Here is a 23,039-nt window from a genome sequence, read left to right as displayed (position 1 = left end):
GGGAAGCTCCAGACCATCCCTCTCCTGCTTGCTTGCTTGCTTGTTTCTGGTCTGTCCCCAGTGACCACCATGGTCTGCAGCCTCATTACCCTCCAGAATCACACCGTTCTGTACTGGAATATCCTGTGCAAACCCCCACCTTTCTATTCTACTGACTCTCTTGTGATTATTATTTTCCCTGCTGCCTCTCTTGTGATTATTTGGTTAGCCCCTTCTCAACCTGTCTCTTTACCAGACTGTTTATTTATCGTTTTGAAAGCTTTCCACTTATTGGCCCCTCCGGTCCTCCCAACACATTTGACCGCGCTGACCTCTTGCGCCCCTTCCTGTTTAGAATACCTGGAATGAATTCCAGTTGCAGAGACACCAGCCATTCTTAACCACTCCACTTACCCCAGATTTTCTGCTGCTTCGTTACATTTAAACTAACTGTTAGATCAGCATTTCTATTAACAGTGAATCAGGAATGATGGAGTGATGGTCCAATAGCAACTATTTCTCTCTCACTCTCTGGTGACTCCGCAAGTGCCTGGGTTCCTATGAGGTTTTTTTGTTGTTGATTAGTTATTTTGCTTTGTTTGCAGAAATTGTCAAAGTCCATTTTAAAGTATCTTTAAAAAGTTTCTCCTTCAGTTTGCATGGTTTTTAGCCCAGTCAGTAGATGTATAATTAAACAGCCACACAGACAAGGCTTTGATCCTGATGAAGTATCTCTTTACAAATGAAGCAAGGGAAAAAACTTTCTCTGCAAGTCATAGAAATTCTCAAACATCATCAGAGAAGCCCCTGGTTTTAATTTTCTATACACGCCATCCCACCACACCAGGTATTTGTGACTGCCTTCCATGCTGCTCATAAACCGTTATCTCATCTTTGCCAAGCCGATTCTTCTTTGCTCACACTGCATATGTTAAACTCTAGCTTTCAGATTAATTTTAACCTAGACCTTCTACTACTTTTGGACATAGATTAACCATTGATAATGTTATCATAAACACATCTACAAATCTCTTCTTATGGTGATTATTTTATTACCATTTAAATACGCCAGTGTAAATATAAATTAATTCAAGCGATAATATGTTTGTAATTAGGGACTGATCATGTTTAATGCCTCAACACATTTTGCAGAGCGTATTAACATATTGACCTTAAGTGGAAGTGTTTTATATTAGGTTTGGGAAGTGAAGGTTTAAATAAGCTCATGCCATGTATTCATTCATTGAATAAAGCTTTAATATAATGTTGAAAAGTGTTGGTAGGGAAGATGAACGGAGGGCTTGGGGACCCAAAGAAAAAGGAAAGGCTAATGAATTGCTGTGCACACATGACAAACAACTGCATGAAAGACCATGCTTTCCCCTGGAAATATTCAGAGAATTCTAAGGGAAGCAGTGTCTGGGGCCAAAGTCCAACCAGTGATGACTGCTTTGCATGGAGACCTCCATTCTTGGGTCCCTAAGTGTTCCTTGAGGCCCCTGGGCCTTAGATAGGCAACTGGATTTGCATACAATGAGTTGGCATTACTGAATTTTGAATGTAGGTGTACGGAAAATGTTAGCCATATAGTTCAAAGGGTTAGTGAAATGTTTTTGTGAGGTGGTCACCAGTCCCTTGATGTGACCCAAACCCCATCCACCCTTGGTGACCTACAGGGTCCTGCCCTGCCCCCCCAAGCACCATACCCAAGAAGCACAAGAATTGGACCCTGATTGAGGCACCCCAGGCAAGACAGGAGGCACCCAGGTTTTGCTGCTGTAGGTAGAGGATGACTGAGGTGGGTCTAGCTGGACTATGGATGGTGGGACTCCATCCACTTGCCATCCTTTGTGATCAGCGAGGCAGGCCCTGCTGGGAACAGTGGGGATGTAACCAAGCTACTCTTTCTGACTGCATGCCTGGAATATCTCTCTTGGCTCTTTCTAAACGATGTTCCCCTAAACTCTTGCCCTTGAATGCCCTATGTACCTTCCAATCCAGCTGATTTACCTTGCTTTTCTCTGTCCTAAGAATACTCTTTTTCTATCTCTCTTTTTCACTGGGATCCAAGAATTTAAATATATAAACACTGAGAGAGGATGGCTGCCACCCCCTCCAGTGCTGGTTAGGAAACCATCCTACTCTGCAGAAACCATGACCTTTAAAGTGTCCCCTGATGAACAAATAGGAGGAATTCCACTAAAGTTGGGCCATCGAAGCTCAGAGCCCACTGTGTCCTTGCAGGGAAGAGAGCTGAGACCAGCGTGCTGGGCATGTGAGGCTGGTCCTGTGCCCTAAGACTAAGAGGACGCTGAGAGGAAGTGCTTTGTGCACTCTTCCGGGATGTGTATGTTATGGTCGGGCTCTGGGAGCAAGTCCTAAGGGTTCCAGGCAGACACGATAAATGCAGAAGTCTGTGTGCAGAATGAAGGGGAGGCTGCTGAGGGCAGGAGGGACTAGGCTAGGATGCTCTGTGGCTCAGAGAGTGTTGAGGGAGGACCAGGTCCCATCTGGTGATGGGAGGAGGCATTTGTATTGGTGGGTTTAGAAGAGAGGACAGGTTGCTTCTGGGTATGGCCCAGTCACCATTGTGACCTTCATGGCTCCAGAGGCTTTAGAAGGAGTTATCACCTTATCTTCTCTCTCCTCTTTCACTTTTCCCTAGGGAGGAGGACAGAACTGGCTGGTGGGTGAATCTGGAGAAGGACCCAGGTATATGCACCTAGCATTTCCTCACCTTTCTTCTGACTTCACTTCTGGAAGCAGGTCTGGCATCCCTGGGAACAGCAAGTGCTCCAGGATGCTCTTGGAGGTGTGGGGAGCCTAGTGGTGAAAGGCCACACCTAGTGTTTATGTGCCTATGCGTGTGGGTATCTATGTGTGCACATGTGTGAGTGCATGTGTGTGTGTGATCATGTATGTTGGTGGGGGTCCTTCTACTTTGCTCCCCATGTGTAGGTTGCTCAGTCAGTTTGAGGTACAGCATACAATGTGCATTTGAAGATGTAGCCAAATATTCCTGTTGACTTATCCATAATAAACATGATATTTTGGTCTCCCATTTAGGTTATTCTTTTTATTTCCTAGTTGGTTCAGAATTTGCATAAAGACAAAGGATGCCATTTATTGGGATCCCCTTGGTGCTGGGCTTTAGACAGAGAATGAGGAAAGTCTTTCCAATAATTAAAAAAAATGCTCTAAGACAAGGTTCGGTTTCAGCTTTCTGCCCACAAATCAGATGAACACGAAAACAGCTTCTATCTGATAGCACCAGGACATAAGGACTAGCAAGCACAAAGTGTCTCTATGAGAATACCACCCCAATCCATATTTTATCTACAGGATTTTCACAGATTTAAACATCAGAATCCCAACATTTTAAAAATTCAAAATGAAAACGACAGACATTCACTGAGAGCAGAAGTCAGAATAAAAAAGAAACAGCACCATTAGCCACAAAAAGCTCAGATGATTGAGAGGAGATTATGAGGATGAGCTTCTAGTTATGAAATAAATAAGTCACAGAGTTGGGGGTGTATAGCACAGGGAATATAGTCAGTAAAATAATAACATTGTTTGGGAACCAAGGGGGCTTCAAGTACCATTTGGAACTGTTGTACACTTGAAACTACTATCACATTATATGTCCATTGTACTTCATCAATAAAAAAAGCTCAGATAATATAATGATTACATCTAGACTATAAAATAATTATTTTGAAAATAACTAAACGTAATATTTTAAAATTGAAATACAAGTTAGAAAAATGAACTCAGCATAATACCCTTTAGTTCCAGCCACTTTGTGGCAAATGACAAGATTTCATTCTTTTTGATGGCTGAGAAATATTCCATTGTATATATACCACCCTTTCTTTATCCATTCATCCACCAATGGACATCTGGGCTCTTTCCACAGTTTGGCTATTGTAGACATTGCTGCTATAAACATCGGGATGCAGGTGCCCCTTCAATTACTACGTTTGTATCCTTTGGATAAATACCCAGTAGTGCAACTCTATTTTGAACTCTTTGAGGACCCTCCACACTGCACCAGCAGAGTGGCTGCACCAGCTTGCATTCCCACCAACGGAGCACAAAGGGTTTCCTTTTCTCCACATCCTCACAAACATCTGCCATTTCCTGACTTGTTAATTTTAGCCATTCTCATGGTGTGAGGTGGTATCTCATTGTGATTTTGATTTGTATTTCTCTGATGCTGAGTAACATTGAACATTTTTTTTCATGTGTCTGTTAGCCATTTGTGTATCTTCTTTGGACAAGTGTCTGATCATGTCTTCTGCCCCTTTCTTGACTGGATTTTTTTGTTTGTTTTTTGAGTATGGACTTCGATAAGATATTTATAGATTTTGGATACAAGCCCTTTATCCAATATGTCTTTTGTGAATATCTTCTCCCATTCCATAGATTGCCTTTTAGTCTTGTTGACTATTTCCTATGCTGTGCAGAAGATTTTTATCTTGATGAAGCCCCAATAGTTCATTTTAGCTTTTGTTTTTCTTGCCTTTAGAGATGTGTCTAGCAAGAAGTAGCTACAGCTGAGGTCGTAGTGATTTCTTCCTGTGTTCTCCTCTAGGATTGTGATGGATTACTTTCTCAGATTTAGGTCTTCATCCATTTTGAGTTCATTTTTGTGTACAGCATAAGAAAATGGTCCAGCTTCATTCTTATGCATGTGGCTATCCAACGTTCCCAACACCATTTGTTGAAGAGATTGTCTTTTTTTTTCTATTGGATATTCTTTCCTGCTTTGTTGAAGATAAGTTGACCATAGAATTGAGGGTCCATTTTTGGGTTCTATGTTCTGTTCTATTAATCTGTGGGTCTGTTTTTGTGCCAGTACCATGTTATCTTGATGGTCACAGCTTAGTGATACAGCTTGAAGTCTGGAATTGTGATGCTTCCAGTTTTGGTTTTCTTTTTCAACATTCTTCTGACTATTCAGGGTGTTTTATGGCTCCACACAAATTTTAGGATTCTTTGTTCTAGCTCTGTGAAAAATTCTGGTGATACTTTGATAGGAGTTACATTGAATGTGTAGATTGCTCTGGGTAGCATAGACATCTTAGCAATATTTTTTCTCCCAATCCATGAGCATGGGATGTCTTTCCATTTCTTTGTGACTTCTTCAATTTGTTTTCTATAAGTCAATATTGGTTTCTAAACTCCATGAAGGATGTGATGTCCCAAGGAAATCCCAAGAAGGATATGATAATGTCATCTTCCAACAGAAATTCAGAGAATGGTTTAGTTCTCCAGGTGTCAAGAGACTTAAAATAGGGATGCCTGGGTGGCTCAGCAGTTAAGCATCTGCCTTTGGCCCAGGGCATGATCTTGGAGACCCAGGATCTAGTCACACATGGGGCTCCCTGTATGGAGCCTGCTTCTCTCTCTGCCTGTGTCTCTGCCCCTCTCTCTCTGTGTCTCTCATGAATAAATAGATAAAATATTTAGAGAGAGAGAGAGAGAGACTTAGAAAAACTTAGCCATAGAGAAACTCACCATTGTTGTCAAACAGGAGGGCACCCACCCCTTCTACAGTGAAGAGATCTCCTTGGGTTTGGAAATCAAATCCAACTGGAATATCGCTTCCTCCATGACACAGTCCCTCACTACCACCCCCAGCTTACAATACTACCCTCCGTAGTCACAGAATTCCGTCCCTTTCTCCTACATGTTGACATTTCTGCATTATGATTCCCAATAAGAGGGGAGGTTCCTTGAAGGCAGGCACTTCTATGCCCTGCCCACTACAGCACACAGCAGGATTTTGATGAATGCTGTTTCAGGTGAACATGGTGAGTCTATAGAGAAGGGAGATGGAGGTTCCAGAGGAAGAGATCAACTGGATTAGTAGCAGCCAGAGCATTTTTAAGGAGATTTGACAGCTCAAATAACTAGATTGTGTCTGAATTTAATAATTGCTTGGGGATTATTTTCTCCCTACATGTCTCAGAAAAAGTGAAGTTTTCTGCAAGCAGTTAATAAGTAAATAATTCCTTGATCTCTGACCATAGCTATGTGAACCTCTGAAACTTTGACTGAGCCATTGGTAGTTTCTCTGGTGGCCAAAAGTTGTAACTTCTTAAGGACACTTAAAAGTCATTTCTAGCCCAGGGCTCCATTTTCTACTCCCAGAATATTATGAGAGAAGCCTGAGAAAAGTCACATGAGGGATCTACCCAACCTGGGAAGCTTCGACATCTGGCCATAGTCACATGCTGGGTTAATCCAATTATATGGGAATGGTAGTTTTTAAAGAAAACAAAATTCATGCTGAGTTTTGGCAGAACACTTATCACAGTAGATGAGAGGCTCCTTTTTAGAAATCACTGGCCCTGGTCATGTAAGTAATTGAGTTTAAATAAACTGGTGCTTTGGAGGTGAACAGTTCAGTTGGCACACGGTGCTGTTTGACAGAAGTGCTTCATGTAATTGGGGAGGGTACAGCCCTCCTGAGAGCACTTAAGCTAGTGCTGGGACCCTGATTCTCTAGCTGTTGGCTGACTGTCCTTGTTATCTTTGCTTCTATGACTCGTCTCCAAACTTATAAATACTGTTATCTGGAGGCTTCTGACTTATTCAGTATAGTAATAGAGACAGTACCCTAAGTGTCAACAAATTACCTAGGCTAGGATGGATATTGTCAGCATCAAGGTGAAATGAGGTCCTGTAAATTTACAGCTATGAATCCTAACCAAATGAGGGCTTCTGGGTGTGCCTTCCCTCCATCCATCTTGTCAGTTCCAACTTATCATCATCATCATCATCATTGTGTACTTCCACAGGGAAGTTCTCACCAACTTTCATAGAAAGATTAAATTTAAAAAAATCACAAATAGATTTGCATTTTGTTTTAGAAAAGTTTTAAATTTATGGAAACATTGCAAAGATAGAATAGACAGTTCCATATGTCCATGCCTACTTCCCTTTATATTTAATGTCTTTCTTTAGTGTGCTACATTTACCACAATTCAAGAACCAATATTGATTGATATGTGATCATTAACTAAAGTCCACTGTTCATACAGATACCCTTGATTTCCCCCCAGTGCCATTTTTGTGTTCCAGCATTCCATCTAGGATACAATACTTTCTTTAGTCTTCTTGTCTCTTTAAGGTCCCCTTGGGCGCAATGGCTTCTCAGACAGACTGTCCTTATTTTTGATGACCTTGAGAGTTTTGAGGAGGACTGGTCAGACAGTTTGTGGAATGTCCTCCTACTGGGATTTGTTGATGTTTTCCTCATGATTAAATTGATCTTATGGATTACCAAGAAGAATACTCACTAAGGTTTACTCCTCCCTGTGAAGTTCTATGAAGTTCTACAGGTTTTGTTAAATGCATAATGTCATGTGTCCACCATTACAATATGATACAGAATATGTATGATTTTTGTTTAAAAACAATCCCCTTGTCTTCACCTATGTGACCCTCCCACTTCTGGAACACTTGGCAACCAAGGATTTGTTTTCCATCCAATTTCTATCTCTATAAGTCACTTTATTCAAAATGTCATTCAAATGAAATTATTCAGCATGTGCCATTTTTCAGTCTTCCTTCTTTTACTAAGCCACATGAACTTAAGAATCATCGTGTCTTCACATGACTTGATAACTTACTTTGTTGTTGTTGCCAAATGATATTTCTTTGTTTGGAAAAAACACAATTCGTGTATTCATTCATGTATTGAAAACACCTTGCTTGTTTCCAGTTTTTAACAATTACAATCAAAGCTGCTATACGCATTTCTATGTAGGCATTTGTATGAACACAAGTTTTCAAATCAGTTGGATAAATTCCTAGAAGTGTGACTGCTGGATTGCATGGTAATAATGGTTAACTTTGAAAGAAACCAGCAGACTGCCTTCTAAGTAGCTGTGCCATTTTTCATTCTCACCAGATGAATGAGAGTTCCAACTGCTCCACATCCTACCAGCAACTCTGGCATTCTCCCCATTTCGGGATTTGAGAGGTTCTGATAGGGGTGTCGTGGTAACTTTCAATCCCCTGAGGACTTAAGACATTGAGAATCTCCTCCTATGCTTCCTTCCTATCTGTCTGTGTCCTCTGGTGAAGTTTCTGTTCATAAAGCCTGCCTGTTTTTGTTTGTTTTTTTAAGCTTTGAATTTTAAAACTTCTGTATATATTTTGGATACACATCCTCCATCAGATATGTGTCTTGCAAATAGTTTCAGTTTGTGGCTTTCCCTTTACTTTCTCACAGCAGTGTCTTTTGTAGAACAAAAATGTTTGACAAATTTTATTCAATTTAATGAATTTATTAAAATTAAATTCTAACTTAGAATTTTTTTGTGGGTCGTTTTTTTTGTTGTTTGTGTCTAAAAAGAATCTCACCAAGCTCTGAGTCAGATGTGGTTTCTTTTTCTTTTTTTTTTTTTCTTTTAGAAATGTTAGACTTTTACATTTTACACCCAAGTGCATCATCCATTTGGAGTCAATTTTTGTGAAATGTGTAGATTCTATTTGCAGTTATTTTTCTTTTTCTTTGCCTATAATGTTCAGTTGTTCCAGTCTCATTTATAGAAAAGGTTATCCTTTCTCCATTGAATTGCCTTAGTGCTTATATCAAAAATCAGTTGAATATAATTTCATGGGCCATTGCTTGGTTCTCTCTTAAGTTCCATTGATCTGTTGTCCACTCTTTTACTGATACAGGCTTTCTTGCTTACTGTTGCTTTATAATAAGCCTTGAGATCAGATGGTGTGGGTCATGAGAAGACTCAAATATTTTTATGTTTCTTCAGTATCATGTTGACTATTTTTGATATACGGTCTTTCCATATAAACTTTAGAATGAGTTTGTTGATATATATCCACTAGTGTGCAGACATTTTTATTGGGATCACAATGGTATTGAATCTATACATCAATTTGGGAAGAACTGACAAAATTGAAATTCCCTATCCATGAACACAAAGTAGCTCTCCATTTACTTAGATCTCCTTCGCTTTATTTCATTAGTGTTTTTTTATAGTTTTCAACATACATATTTTGATCATTTTATACCTAAGTATTCTCCTTTTTGGTGCCATTGTAAATAGCATTGCCTCTTAACTTAAAATTCCAATTATTCACTGCTGACATATAGGGAAACAGTGGACTAATGCATTTTGACTTTGTTACATTCACTTATCAGTTCCAGGAGTTTTTTGTTAAATTTGGGAGGTTTTAAAAAATCAGTCATGTCATCTGAAAATGAAACAAGTTTTGTTGTTTTCCTTTCACATCTGTATACTTTTTTATTTCTGTATTGCATTAGCTAACAACTTCAGTACCTGGAAGGTGTAAAAGAGGATACTCTTGCTTATTTCTGACATTAGGGGGAATAGTCCAACATCTCACCGTTAAGTATGAGGCCAGTTGGATTTGTATTGTGATTGTTGTTGTTTTTCAGGGTTTGCAGGTGTCCTTCATCAGGTTGAGGAAGTTCTCTTATTTCTTGGCATGCTTAGAAGTTTCACCTTCAATGGATGTGAGGTTTTGGCAAATGCTATCTCCACATTAATTGGCATGATTATGTGATTTTGCCGCTCTCATCTATTGCTTTTGTGGATCGTATTAATTGATGTTTGAATGTTGAACCAGCCTTGCACATCTAGAATAAATCCCATTTGTTTGTGATGCAGTATAAGCTTTATTAGTCTTTTCAAGGAATATTTAAATTGTATTGTTTTTCTCTATTATTTTCCTGTTTTCTTTTTTTTTTTAAGACTTTATTTATTTATTCATGAGAGACACAGAGAGAGGCAGAGAGAGAGAGGCAGAGACAGGAGAAGCAGGCTCCATGCAAGGAGCCCAATATGGGACTCTATCCCGGGACTCCAGGATCATGCCCTGAGCTGAAGGCAGATGCTCAACCACTGAGCCACCCAGGCATCCCTGTTTTCCTGTTTTCAGTTTCATTGATTTCTGCTTTGATTTTTATTATTCTGTTTCTTTTGCTTTTTTTAGATTCCTAAATTTCACATTCCTAAAATGATTCCCTTAGATTCTTAAAATTAAGGCTTAATTTAAGTTTAGTTTAGTTTTTATATCATCTTTTCTAGTGTAGATAGGTGAGTCGGGATGAGACGCCTGGGTGGCTCAACGGTTAAGCATCTGCCTTCAGCTCAGGGTGTGATCCTGGAGTCCCAGGATTGAGTCCCACATTGGGCTCCCTGCAGAGAGCCTGCTTCTCCCTCTGCCTGTGTTTCTACCTCTGTGTGTGTGTGTCTCTCATGAATAAAATGAATAAATAAATAAATAAATAAATAAATAAATAAATAAATAAAATCTTTAAAAAAAAAGATAGGTGAGTGGGGGAAATGGCAGATGATAGGTAGATGAAAGACATAGATGTGTAAGTAGACATAGTGTATCAAATTCTCTCTAAGCACTGCTTTTGTGTCATCCCACACACTTTGTTCATTGTATCTTCATACTTATTTAGCTCAAAATATATTTTTCATTGCTGTTAAGATTTCTTACTTGACCCATACATTACTTTGACATGCATTATTAAATTGTTAATAATAATTGGAGAGTTCCAAACATTTTTCTCATATTTATTTCTAATTTGATTCCATGTGCTCTGAGAACATTGTAGATTTACAGTATTTTAAATTTGTTAATGTATGCTTGTGACATAGAATGTGGTTTATCATGGTGAATGATCCACATCAGCTGGAGAAGAATGTGCATTCTGCTGCTGTTGGATGGGGCATTCTATGAAAGTCAATTAGGAAAAGTGGACTAATAATGTTGTTTACATCGTGTGTATCCTGACAGGTTTTCTTTCTGCTTTGATCTATTTCCTTATGACAGAGAAGTGTAAAAATCCCCAGGTGAATGTACTTGCAACTATTCCTCTTTTTAGTGCTATTTGTTTTGCTTTATGTGTCTTGATATCCTGCTGTCAGGTGCATTCAGATGTAAGATTGACCCCTTTATCGTTGTGTAATTTACCTCTTTATCCTTGATAAATACCTTTGTTCTCAAATTTTCTTTGTTTATAATTAATACAGTTTCTCTAACTTTCTTTTCATTAGTGCTAGCCTGGCTTATCTTTCTCCATTCTTTTAATTTTGCTATAGCTACATTTAAAGGTGATTTCTTTAGACAAAAAAAAAAGAGTTCTTTAAAACCACTTTTTAAATCCATTATGATAATCACTGTCTTTAATTCGTCTATTTAGACTATTCACATTTAAAGTGGTAATCACAGTAATTGGATTGATTTTTCCCAAATATGTCATTATTGTCATTTACTCTATCTGTACTTTGCTCATTTCTTCCCCTCTTTTTCTATCCTCTCTGGTTTAGTTGAACATAATATGATTTCATTTCATTTCCTCTTTTAACAAATCTTGGCATTTTATCTATCTTATATTTCTTTTTAAAAATGTTTGTATTTGGTTACTGTGCCCAATATGCATTTTTAAATAATCTAAATCCCCCTTTGAATGAATCAGACTACATATTGCCAAATTTTAAAAGATAAGTCTTATGTATATGTGAATGCACAAATATGAATGATTTTGTATATTGTTTTCTTATATGTATGCATATATTTTATAGGAACATGGCATGAAATATAGGGTATATGCTCCAGATGTGAATAGAAATGCACTCACAACCAATTTAACAATCAAACTAAGAAAGAGATAAAGAGAAAGAGATTATTAATTTTTTGGCATCTTTAGATTGTTTTACTATTACTTCAAAGATATATACAAATATATATATTTGTATAACTTTAGTAGAAATAAACTTAGTCTTTTATTTTTCAAAATTTATAAGAAGTACATTTTGAAAATATTTTAACTTTTTTCCCCTTTTCTTCATACAGTACAAACTTTATAAAAGCAGGGCCTATATTTATATCTTTCTCAATGCTCTATTTCTAACCCACATGAGAGAGAGAGAAGCCATCTAATAATTACTTGTTAAATGTAGGTTCGGATGAATGAATTTGTTAATAAATATTGAAGAGAAGCATGGACGAAGTGAGCTGATAAATACTGCTTAATATTTTTCATGGAGATTGCCCCTTGATATCAGAGACTCAACATCTTATAATATATACATTTTTAATTAGATATTTTCTGCCCAATGATAAAATAAGAACATTTTATAATGACATTCCCAAATCTCAATAAATATTTTTAACAAAACAGTGTGTTAGAAAACTATTGAGCTACTTTCATGAGACAATTAGTCATTCAGCAACATCACGTTTAGTCTTTGAAAAATGTGCTGTGGTTATAGAAGAAGGTACACATTCTTAGATATGCCTGTGTTGAAAGGCATCACTGCATCTCAGGGTGAGACTCTCTCTTCATGCATCTATACTGACTGCTTTCCCACTGTGCATCTTGTAGTTAGATCTTACTTTTGCCTAGTTCTTGTTTGAAAAAATAGTGAAAAAATTATTGAGAAAAAGTGAGCTAACTCAGAAAATTGGTTATAATAAGTAAAGGAGATATCCACTGCAAGTAAGTAACAGTTAACATATTAATTGGACACCAAGAAACAATGTTTTAAGCATTTTATAACCTAATATGATAGTTTAATTGTGTTTCTGTTGTGTTTTATAATATTTATAGGTTTCAGATTGATGTGTCATATGCTATAATTTTTCTCATGTTCAATACTTGGAAATATAATCTTTTCTAGCATTTAGAAGAATGTCTTTTGTTAGAAATGAATTATAATACCAAGTGAGGGTGGAGAGGAGGATCTTGTATATAGTTTCCTTAAAATATATGTTGGAAAGTTAGTGGGAATTCAGGGCTATGACTAGCTCATAATGTTGCTCTCGTGGATTGAGAAGGGTCAAGGTTTGACCAGCGGACTAAATTGCACCCCTCCTTCCCTCATACAATGGCTCCCACAACCTGCAAAAAGTATGCACTGGCCCTGGGTGGGAGCAGAGCCAGGGTGTGTCAGGCCTTTGATGCTTTTCAGATGGGATCACTTAGTTTTGATGTCATAAACCAATGAGGTAGGCTCCATTATCCAAATGTTACAGACCTGGAGAATGAAGTTGGACAGGCCTGGTGAACTGCTCAAATTTACATGTCAAGTTAGTGGCAGAACAGGGACCCAAACTCAGGTCTGTCTGACCTGGAACAACTCTCCTAAGAGATAGAGAATGAGGGAAGGAGAGACAATGAGAGAGAGAGAGAGAGAGAGAGAGAGAGAGAGAGAGAGAGAAAGCAAACTCCAGAGATTAAAATCAATATTCTATGTGCTTCCTGTGAACAGGACATAAGAAATAAAGGAATCAGTGATTCTCAAAGAAAAATAATTAAGAAATATCAGTCAGTGGCTGTGTATAGAAAGGTTAGCCCTTATGGAAGTCCATTAACCTACAGTGAATTGGTAAGGTGAGCCAATCACTTCTGGTTGAGGGAAAGAGAAGAAAGAAGTGATCTAACTGTGTGAATCTCCTGGAGATAAGACACTTGCAGAAGTATAGACGACACATTGACCTTCTCTCCTTCAGCTTGCCAGTGACCAGAAAGCAAGCTCTAGTCATAAAATATTATTCCATTTCTCAAGATCAGTGCTTCTGTGGAAAGGAGAAGGCGGCTAAGGTGAGTGGCAAGTGGCATGGTCTTCAGGAGAGAATGGCTCCAAGGAGACATACAGGCAGCAATAAGACAGAGGGAGTGTGATCTCATCACTACCTCAGAACAGAGCCATATTCTGGGAGCAAATTCACTTGAGCCAACCTCACTCAAGAGACAAATTCATAACTCCCACATAGATTGTTAAGTCATTGTCGAGAGTGTCATTGCTAATGGGACCCAGCGAACTCTGCTCTAAACAACTCTTCTCCCCCTATGGGAAATGATACGAGCAGCCAAATTAGAATCAAAATGCAAGAAGGCAATCAGGGAAGGGGTGCAGATATATGACTTGAAGATTCTATGCATCAGATGCGCATGGACAGCTGTGGCCTTCTACCTCACAGGATGCCTTCCTTCCCTGGGACATCTCTTCTGATAGACTCCCTTGGAGGTACTGGGATAGGCTCTATACCCACTAAACTTTATGGCTTGTTTTGTTTTTTGACATTTCACAGGGCAACCAGTTCCCCTATATAGGAGATACCATAAATATTTGATTTCAACACAAGATAACATGCAGCAGAAGTAAGAAAGGAAGCTCTTACTGAGACTCAGATCGAGGACAGGGATTTTGAATTTCATGGGAAATGGTCTGCTGATTTCGGTTCCCCTCAGATAATTTGGGTCAACAGCCCAGGGTGACTTTGAAAATAGTAACAGTCTCCAGTCTTATGGCAAGAAGAACCATGTCCTGATCTAGCAACATCATAGGGCATGAAGATCCTAGTTACTCAGGTCACATTAACAGGGGACCCATTATCCTGGGATGGTGCATGGCAGGCAGGGGTCTGTGTCACACCAGGGTGGGTGCAGAAGTGATGTGTCCTGAGACTCAGGGTGTGGGAGGGCTTCCACAGTGAGTGCCACATGAGATCCCCGGCAGGACCTTGGGCCAGCTGTGCTGTCTTCTGGAAGGAAGAGGACATGGACTTGACTCTGAATCAGCCCAGAAGCCAAAGAAGGGAAAGTGGAAATTTCAGGCAGTCTTGAGACCAACGAATGAATCACAGAGAACAGACAGTCATGGTCTGGTGCTGTCCATCCATGGACAGAGCCTGGAAGACACCTCTCTCCAGATGGCACTTAGCTCTTAGCACGGTGGGTAATTCAGACCAGGTCACATGTGCTACCTGCGTGGATCAAACACCATGAGTCCTGGGCGCTCCAGGAGCATCGACTCTGCTGCCCCTGTACCATCCCTGTTTCTGGAAGTGCAAGAGCAAAGGGCGTGAGGCAGGCAGTTGTCAGAAAGGCTGGTTTCATGCTGCCTATGCGGGTACCCACGCTGTGCGTCTGCTGAGTGTGGTCTCCCAAGCAGCTGAAATCATCACCGCCCAAATGAGGGCAAGCACCGCTATTTCCATGGAGCTTGCTTTGTTGAGGGGGACCAGGGCCAGGCTGGCAGGGGGACAGTGTTATGGTGAGAAAGGAGACCATGCCTGGGAGGCTGGGCAGCTGCCTGGGAGCAAGGCACTCTGTTTCTCCAGGGCAGTATATTATTTGCTTTCTCTGAGTGCTCCTCACCTGGAAATGGGGTCGAAAATCTGGCAAGTGAGGCAAGCCACAGTCATGGGCAGAACCCTGAGCTCTCGGGCTCCGGTCAGTTCTTCAGAGCTCATGGGTCAGCATTCTGTTGTCAGAGCAATCTGGCCCCTGTCCCCCTGTGTACCTGTATCTCAGGGTGTCCCCATGCTTGGCCACCCAGGGAGGCTGCTCGTGGGGTCACAGGTGACAGGCCTAGGAGGGGCCTTCATCACCAGAGATGCAACCTCTAACATACTTCCTGGACCTCTGTCCACTGACAATCCGGCCAGGCTGAGGTTCTGTCTCAATCAGGGAAGATGGGTTGTTCATTTTATGTTGAAGATGGCACATCTCTTCCACCCGATGCAGGGACCAGGGGAACCACCCCCACCCCTGAGGTTGGCATCACAGGGCTGGGCTTGTGCCTTGTGAAAGCTTACTATATAGAAATGCACCTTGTCAAGGTAAGGTTCAAGCTCTCTATTCACTGTCCTGTTGCTATTAAGTCAGAGAGTGAGACACGGGAAACCAAGTGTCCCTGTGTTGTTCCTATAAGCGATTTAATCTCTGAAGAAAAGGACACTGCAGCCACTTGCACAGAAACCACAATCCAACTCATGTTAATAAAATCTCAGACATGCATGGAGGGCCCCAATCTTGTGCATCCCAGAAGAAAACCAATTAAAGCAGAGCTAGGTTAACAAAGGGCCTCTCATCCTTGTGTGCAATGGGCTGCCCTTGAATGGAAACACCTTCTATAACACTACAGCCCCAGTGGAGCCACCTGGCTCCTCTGCATGGCTGTGGGCCGAGAGGAGGCTGGGAAATCCAGGCTGCAAACCAGGTGGCCAGGCCAAGGGCATGGGGTCACCGTCACCATTCAGGCAGGGCTCACTGTTGCCCACCAGGTGGGGAGGCTGACCTGCAGAGAGAGGGCCAGCCTCCATCCTGGGCTCTGGAGGACCTAGTGAGAGTCCCCAACAAGGAACTCAGGATTCCGAGCCTATCCCCTGGGACTTACTGCCTCTTTGCTCCCCACCCAGGGGACAGTCAACAAGGCCAACTGGTCTTAGCAGCCCCTTCCGGGGCACGGATATTCCTGCCTTTCCAGGCTGCCAGCCCTGGGAGCTGACACTAACCCCAGCAGCACAGCACACAGCACAGTGAATGGAAGAGGAGTTTGCTGAGGGTTGTTTCACTGTTTCACTGCACAAAGAATTTCAGAGTGGTGTGTGGAGAGCTATGGGAGGCTGCAGGCTGGAAAGAAGTCCTCTGCTGGGAGCCCTGGGCACAGGCTCTGGCTGGCATGTGGTACACACTGTGGAAGCCCGCCCCCCCCCCCCCCCCCCCGCCCCCGCCGAGTCTTCAGGACACATCACTCTGCATCCAGCTGGGTTCTCACCAGGGGGATGCAAACCAAGAGACCCACTCTGGTCTCAAATGGGGTTGAGGTGTTATTCTTTTACTGACTCAGTAGCATAAGTTGCTGCCTGAACTGTGGTCCCTGATGTAGGTCATGTATTTTTAAAATTTTCTTAGTTTTCTTGAGACAAACTTGACATATAAAGCACTGCAAACATTTCATACAAACCTTTGATGAATTTGTATGTAGGCACACAGACTCATGATACCAGCCCCACAATCAAGGAAGGGGACATACCCAGCACCTCCTAGACTATCCAGGGCCCCTCTGTTCCTTTGGTTTGGTTTGTTTGTTTGTTCTACTTTTTTTTTTTAATGCGTGGTAAGAACACTTGACATATATATCATTTTAGGAAAGTTTGGAGTAAGCTTCAAAAATGAAAATGACTAGAAGGTCTAGAAGTGTGAGAGGTTCCTAGGGACCAGGCTGGCCTCCACCCACACCTGAGGGAAGAGGCACTGATGTCCCAGGCAAGAAAGCTCCAGAAGCCTCAGAACTCACCAAAACCAACTAATGCAAACCTGCATCCAAGACACACCCAACATACTGAGTTCTGAAGGACTTAGCCGAATCACAGGAGAAATAAAAACTGAATTATCACACTCTTTTTGGCACTGGGCACATTTTCATTTTACCTGAACATTTAGACAATTTTAAACAATATAATTCCCAGATCAAAGTCATAAATACTTAGGAACTTGCCTGTTGTCTGGAATATCATGATTGTATAATGATGGCTATCATTACAGGAATCACAGATTCTATAATGCTTTCCAAATAAAATGCCTAGTGTTGGTGGTATAGTGGTGAGCATAGCTGCCTTCCAAATAAAATGCCTATTTTTTAGACTCTATGGGACCCAGTTTAATTTAAAATCCAAATTGCCTGAGTGATTATTGTAATTTATTAATTATAATAAGCATAGCAAATGAATTATTAATATTATCAATAAAAATTACACATGCCATGAAATGAAATAATTATATATTCCTATTTATAATAATTAGGGACAAAGCAAGTCAAGAATCCAAAGCACTCAGGTCTAGGTTGTAAATATGGACAAGAGGCACATGTTTCTTTTTTGTTGACTTTTGGAAAGGCTGGTAGTTCCTTTGCCCAGGATACCGCTGAGCCGTATTTGTGTCTGAGATCACAATGCTCCAAAAACCATTTTTCTGACCTTCACATTTGACTTTGATTCTGCATCAACCATTTAAATAGGAAAATAGTAAGGTGGTGTGAGTCAGATAAAGCCTATTCCTGGGCAGATTTGTAAAATGGGAAGAAGATGCTGGTGTTTGCCACGGGCATATGGAGGAGATAAAAGTCAGATAAAAGCCTTTTTAAAGACAGAAAATAATGAATATAAGGGGAAAAGGAGATGCATGTTGTTGTTGTTGTTTTTTCTTAAGTGCAAAGAAAAAGTTTTTTAAAGGAAAAAAATGTATTTTTTCCTTCCCTGAGAAGCTGTCTGTCCTGGCTCTTTCAGATTAATCGAGCGTTTAAGTGGAGGGCTCCTTGACATTTTGAAGAGAGGAGAGTGAAGTGGTTCAGCTCTGACACCAGGCCTGCGGTAGCGAGTTCTTCTTGCATTTAATGGGATGCAGGGTCATTTCCCAGGAGCTATTTGGAGGACCTTTGTAGCTTCAAAATGCGATTCCTTCCTCAGAAGTGCCTAAAGCTGATTATTAAGCATAATTCATAAATTCTTCAGATGGTGATCAGGTTAAGTTTATACATGCAGATCAGACAGCCACGAAGGCAGCTGGCTCGCCAACAGTAAAGACCCAAATGACTTCAACCAGGTTGAGAGGGGTGGGGGGAGGTGTTAATTTTTTTCTTGTTTGCTTCCTTTTATTTGGACAACATCCGTTCTGGGGGAAAAAAAGAAAGAATGCATTTGCATGCATTTAAGGGTGGGAGGGAGAAGGCCCGGGTGTGGATGAGTGTGTGTGTTGGAGGGTGATGGTGAGCTCGGCAGGCCCTAGGCCACCTCATTCCTGGAGCCACATCCAGAGGAAGACACACATCTGTGGACTGGCCCATGTTTCTAACACACCTTCAGCACTGAACACGTCTCAGCTTCCTAGTTTAATGTGTGAACTCGACTTCCAGCATGTGTTAGAGGGGCAGTGAGACACCTCTCCCATGTCCTGCCACTGTTCCTTTGCCACCAACTGTCCCCCACAAGCACGCTTAGCCTTGAGCAAGGAACTGCTTCTACTTCACACAGAAGCACACTCACATTAGAATATTTATGTTATTTGTGTTTGGCAGGCGGGAACAATTATGAAAAACAAAGTTACAGTCATGTTTTTTTTCCAGAAAGTTTGAAGGAGTGGACAAAATGGCAGCCGTGACAGGGGGCAGATTGTGGTCTAGGCTGGGTGCTATCCAGGGGGTCTCCACTCATCCTGCACCACACCCAAACCCTGCATCCTGCACCCACACATCGTTTTATTTTATCACAAGCTTCCCAGCTCTTAATCGTGAGATATCACATGTGGCCTGATCTTTTACCAAGAGGCCAGAAAATCCAAAGTTGCAAATTTAAATTTGATGAGTTATCCTTTTGAGGCAGAGATTTTCCTTAGCTTCTATCTCACCCTTGCATGGACTGAGAGAAGAAAAAACATCACAACATTTCAATTTAAGAAATCCTGAAATGAAAGTCTCGATTACCTGAGGGTGAAATTGTCATTTTTGCAGAGAAGTGCCACACAGGAGACCGTGCGATGCTTTTCTCGAAGGGCCCACTCTTTGTATGATCCGCAGGAGAGAGGCCAGCTGTTGTGTAATTTTGGGTGTCCAAGTTTTCAGGGACATATTTGCTACCAAACCCACAAGATACTGTCAACTACAAGTTCTGAGAAGCCAGACACCAAGTTAACACTTGTAGAATTCTTTGGTTTTAGAACTCTTCACCTTCCAGTGTTCAGTGTGATCCAAGCTCCATTTGAGACGTTTTATAGCTGAACAACTGAAACGCTGAAGGGAGTTACAGAATCTTGTTACTTAAAAGATAGCTTAAGATAAATAAGTAAATAAATAAAAAATAGCTTAATTATTAATAAAAAGTGACAGCTGTTGCCTTCCGCTTATATCAGGTGTTCCTTGCAAAAGAAGACCAGCACCACACATTTCCTTGTCCATTCTGTTACCCTTAGACCTGCACTGTTAAATAAGTTATAAGCAGAGGAGACCAAGTTGACCTGGCAATGTGGTTTCATTGCTGTAGACCAACAAGCAGATTCTAATAGAAATAAAACTCCATCAGTGTTGGGATTATGCAAGAACACAATCAGTGGCTGTCCTTCAGAGATCTGGTTTTGGTCTTAGAGGAGGGTGTTCTGGGAGGAATTATGTCCCCCAAATCCATATGTTGGCATCCCAATCCCAGGGCCTTGGGATGTCACTGTGTTTGGAGTCAGGGGTTTTGAAGAGGTGATGCAGGTAAAATGAAACCTTTAAGGTGGGTTATAATTCAATCTAACCAGCATCTTTGTAGGAAGAGGAAATCAGGGCACAGACCCACACAGGGGACAACCCCACGAAGACACTGGGAGAAAAGGGTGTCTACATACCAAGGAGACAAATCGACCCTGTTGCCACCTTGATCTTGGACGTCCAGCCTCCAGATCTGTGGGAAGACATGTGTCTGTGCTTTAAGCCCCCACTCCCTGGGATTTTGTTAAGGCTGCTGAGCAGAATAATACAGAAGGTGAGTGATTTTACCTTTTTTACAGTGACCTATAGATAATTTCAGCTACCTGTACTGTGTCTTAGAGATATGTCCTTAGAGAGCTTGCATCCACAGTCCACTACAGTTGATGCGTGTCCTCCCCAGGATTACAGGCTGGAGGCAAATACTGGAAGATGAGCAGCAAAGCTGAGCCTGTCCATTCCATGAGGTGTCTATGTGGGGCAGGCGGCCCGCAGAAAACAGAGGACGAGTGGTGTCTGGCCAGGCAGCATGTCACATGGCCCCATTGGCTGAGTCGTAAGAGTTATTTTATGTGGCAGTTCCCAAGACTAAATCTGAATATTAAATGCGCGGGGTGAAAAGCAAATATTACAAAATTAATCTACTTAAAACAGAACCATGAATCTTATTACATTTCCAGCCACTATATGTTCATGCTTAAGCAACAGATGTTAATCTTGGGCAATGAAATTGCTTCCACCAGATGTTTAGCGACACCCTCCCCCATCTCCAGCCCTTCCCCAGCTCTCCCAGAGCAGAACATGAGTTTCGAGGCTGCCCTAGGGTTTCCACAAACAAGGTTTTGTGTGGTGTGGTTTTGTGTTCTCCTGGGTCGGGATTTTGAAGGGCCACACTAACCCAAATTGAGAAGCCCAGTAAGGGTTGTGGACGTACCTTACATGGTATCTGCCCGGTGGGCCCCGTGACATGGAGATGCACACAGAGGCTGCCGTACACTGACCTACCATCCACTAGAGCCCCCAGGTCCCCAGCCTGGGATGTCTACCACTCAGTGCTCCCTCCTGGGTGGGAATCTACCCACATCCCGGCTCCCTTAGCCACATGCTGTGCCCACCAGCTCACTGGTCTCTGAAACAAGAAGCAACAGACCCCAGTCTGGGACAGGCTGGAGTAGTCGGAGCTGTATACTCTCTCTTTCTCTAAGGCAAATGTTCAACATGAGGACACTGCCTTGTTATTTTAAATTAAATGCTCAGAGACCACCTGAGGCCCGAAGGTAAGCAATTTTAGACAAAATATCCTGAAAATATCCTGAATTTGGCAAGCGTTCGTCAAAGCTTAATGAGAAATACTCAGGGCATGTAATTATAGTAACATGTTGACATCATAGCCCTTCAAGTCCTGGTAAGAAAGCCTGTAGGAAAGAGCAAGAGGCCCATCTGCTCTGGGGGCGGCATCACACGCACACTTATTCACACTCACACAGAAATTTAAAGGGATCGCTGCCACCCCACCGAGCAGACCCACCGTGGAGGAGGGAGGTGACGTGGACCATCTATTTGCCTGAGATTAGGCACCCATCCTCGGTGCGCTCTGCTCCCCATGTCTGGGCACCCCCAGACCTTCCATGGTGTTTCCTCAGTATATGGGAGACCTGGCACCCACTGCAGAGCAAGTGTGCCACTGACCTGTGTGGTAGGAGAGCCCCAGGTGGAGGCGGGAGCAGATAGTCCTACGGTGTGTAGGAAGCCCTGACCCCAATGTCAACGTCTTCTGACTCGGGCCTCTGTGTGCTGTTTGCACCCATGTACACAGCTGCATCCGGGGGCACCCATGGCTCCTCACCAGGTCCATACCCACCAGTGGCTCCAGCCAGCACCCTCTCCCAATGACACTGGGCAATCCACGGGATGATCCTCTGCCTGTCTCTACCTCCGTCCTTGAGTGCTCCATTGCTTCTGGCCCCGTCATCCCCACCCTGAATTTTCTGTGGGCATTCTCCATGCCCTTGGAGCAGTCCCTGGGGTGCTCACGGTTCCCGGCCCCCTTCCCTCAGCTTCCCCATTGCCATGGCTCCTCTCTCATTCCAGCTGGCCTCCCACCTGGGGTTCTGCAGGCCATGGGAGGCCATGATCATACGGGCGGTGGAGCATCTAGAACTGGCAAGTGGCCACTCAGCTTCCACAAGGCAGAGCAGGAAGGTGGAAGAGGTGCCAGTAGCTTGATGGAGACCTTGGTGGCCCAGCCCCAATGGCCTCCCAGGGCTGGGTGTGCCCTCCACCTGCCAGGCTCAGCTGAACTGGAACAAACCAGACTATTGCAGGGCCCTCTGGCCAAAGCCTAGCATCCCCGGGGGAGAGGGCAGGAAGACATGCACGTGCACTGCAGCAGAGTGTGGGCACTGCTCTAGTCCACGCGTGTCAAGTGAGAGAAGGTGACCACTCTGCTGACTCCCGAGGTTCAGGGAAATTGGAGTGGGTGTGGGGCCTTGTCTTGGCCTCCTGCACTGGGGAGGTTGGCAGAGATCTTCTACTGGTGGAATAGTCTAGAAAGATGGGTGGACAGGGGACATGGAAATCACGACGGCAGGTGTGAAGAGGGTGGGGCTCAGGTGGGGGTAGGTGGGTGGGGGCATGTGGGCTGGGGGCAGGTGGGCCAGGGGCACGGGCAGGGGCAGGTAGGTCCAGGTTCATTCCTATCCCTTTTAGCCTCTTCTCAGCTGCCAGGACCCCAAGACCCTCAGAGAATAGCATGTGTCCCTCGGGTTTCCTGGTCCCAGCAGCAGCCCCATCAGGGGTTTACGCCCATTGCCTGGGCCACAGGGTTTCTAGCAAGGCCATCTCTTAGCAAACCTTCCATAGGGTGCCCCCCCCACACACACATTTCCGAGCATCTCACTGATAGCAGGACCCCGAGGGCTCTCTGCAGTGGCCCGTGAGTCCTTGGCCGCCCGATGGAGAGCATGTGGCCACACCCCAGTGTCTCCTTGGCCTTTGGGGAAAGTCCTGGAT

This window comes from Vulpes vulpes, chromosome 3 (assembly GCF_048418805.1).
Source record: "Vulpes vulpes isolate BD-2025 chromosome 3, VulVul3, whole genome shotgun sequence".
NCBI classification, from domain to species: Eukaryota; Metazoa; Chordata; class Mammalia; order Carnivora; family Canidae; genus Vulpes; species Vulpes vulpes.
This window is presented reverse-complemented; position numbering follows the sequence as displayed.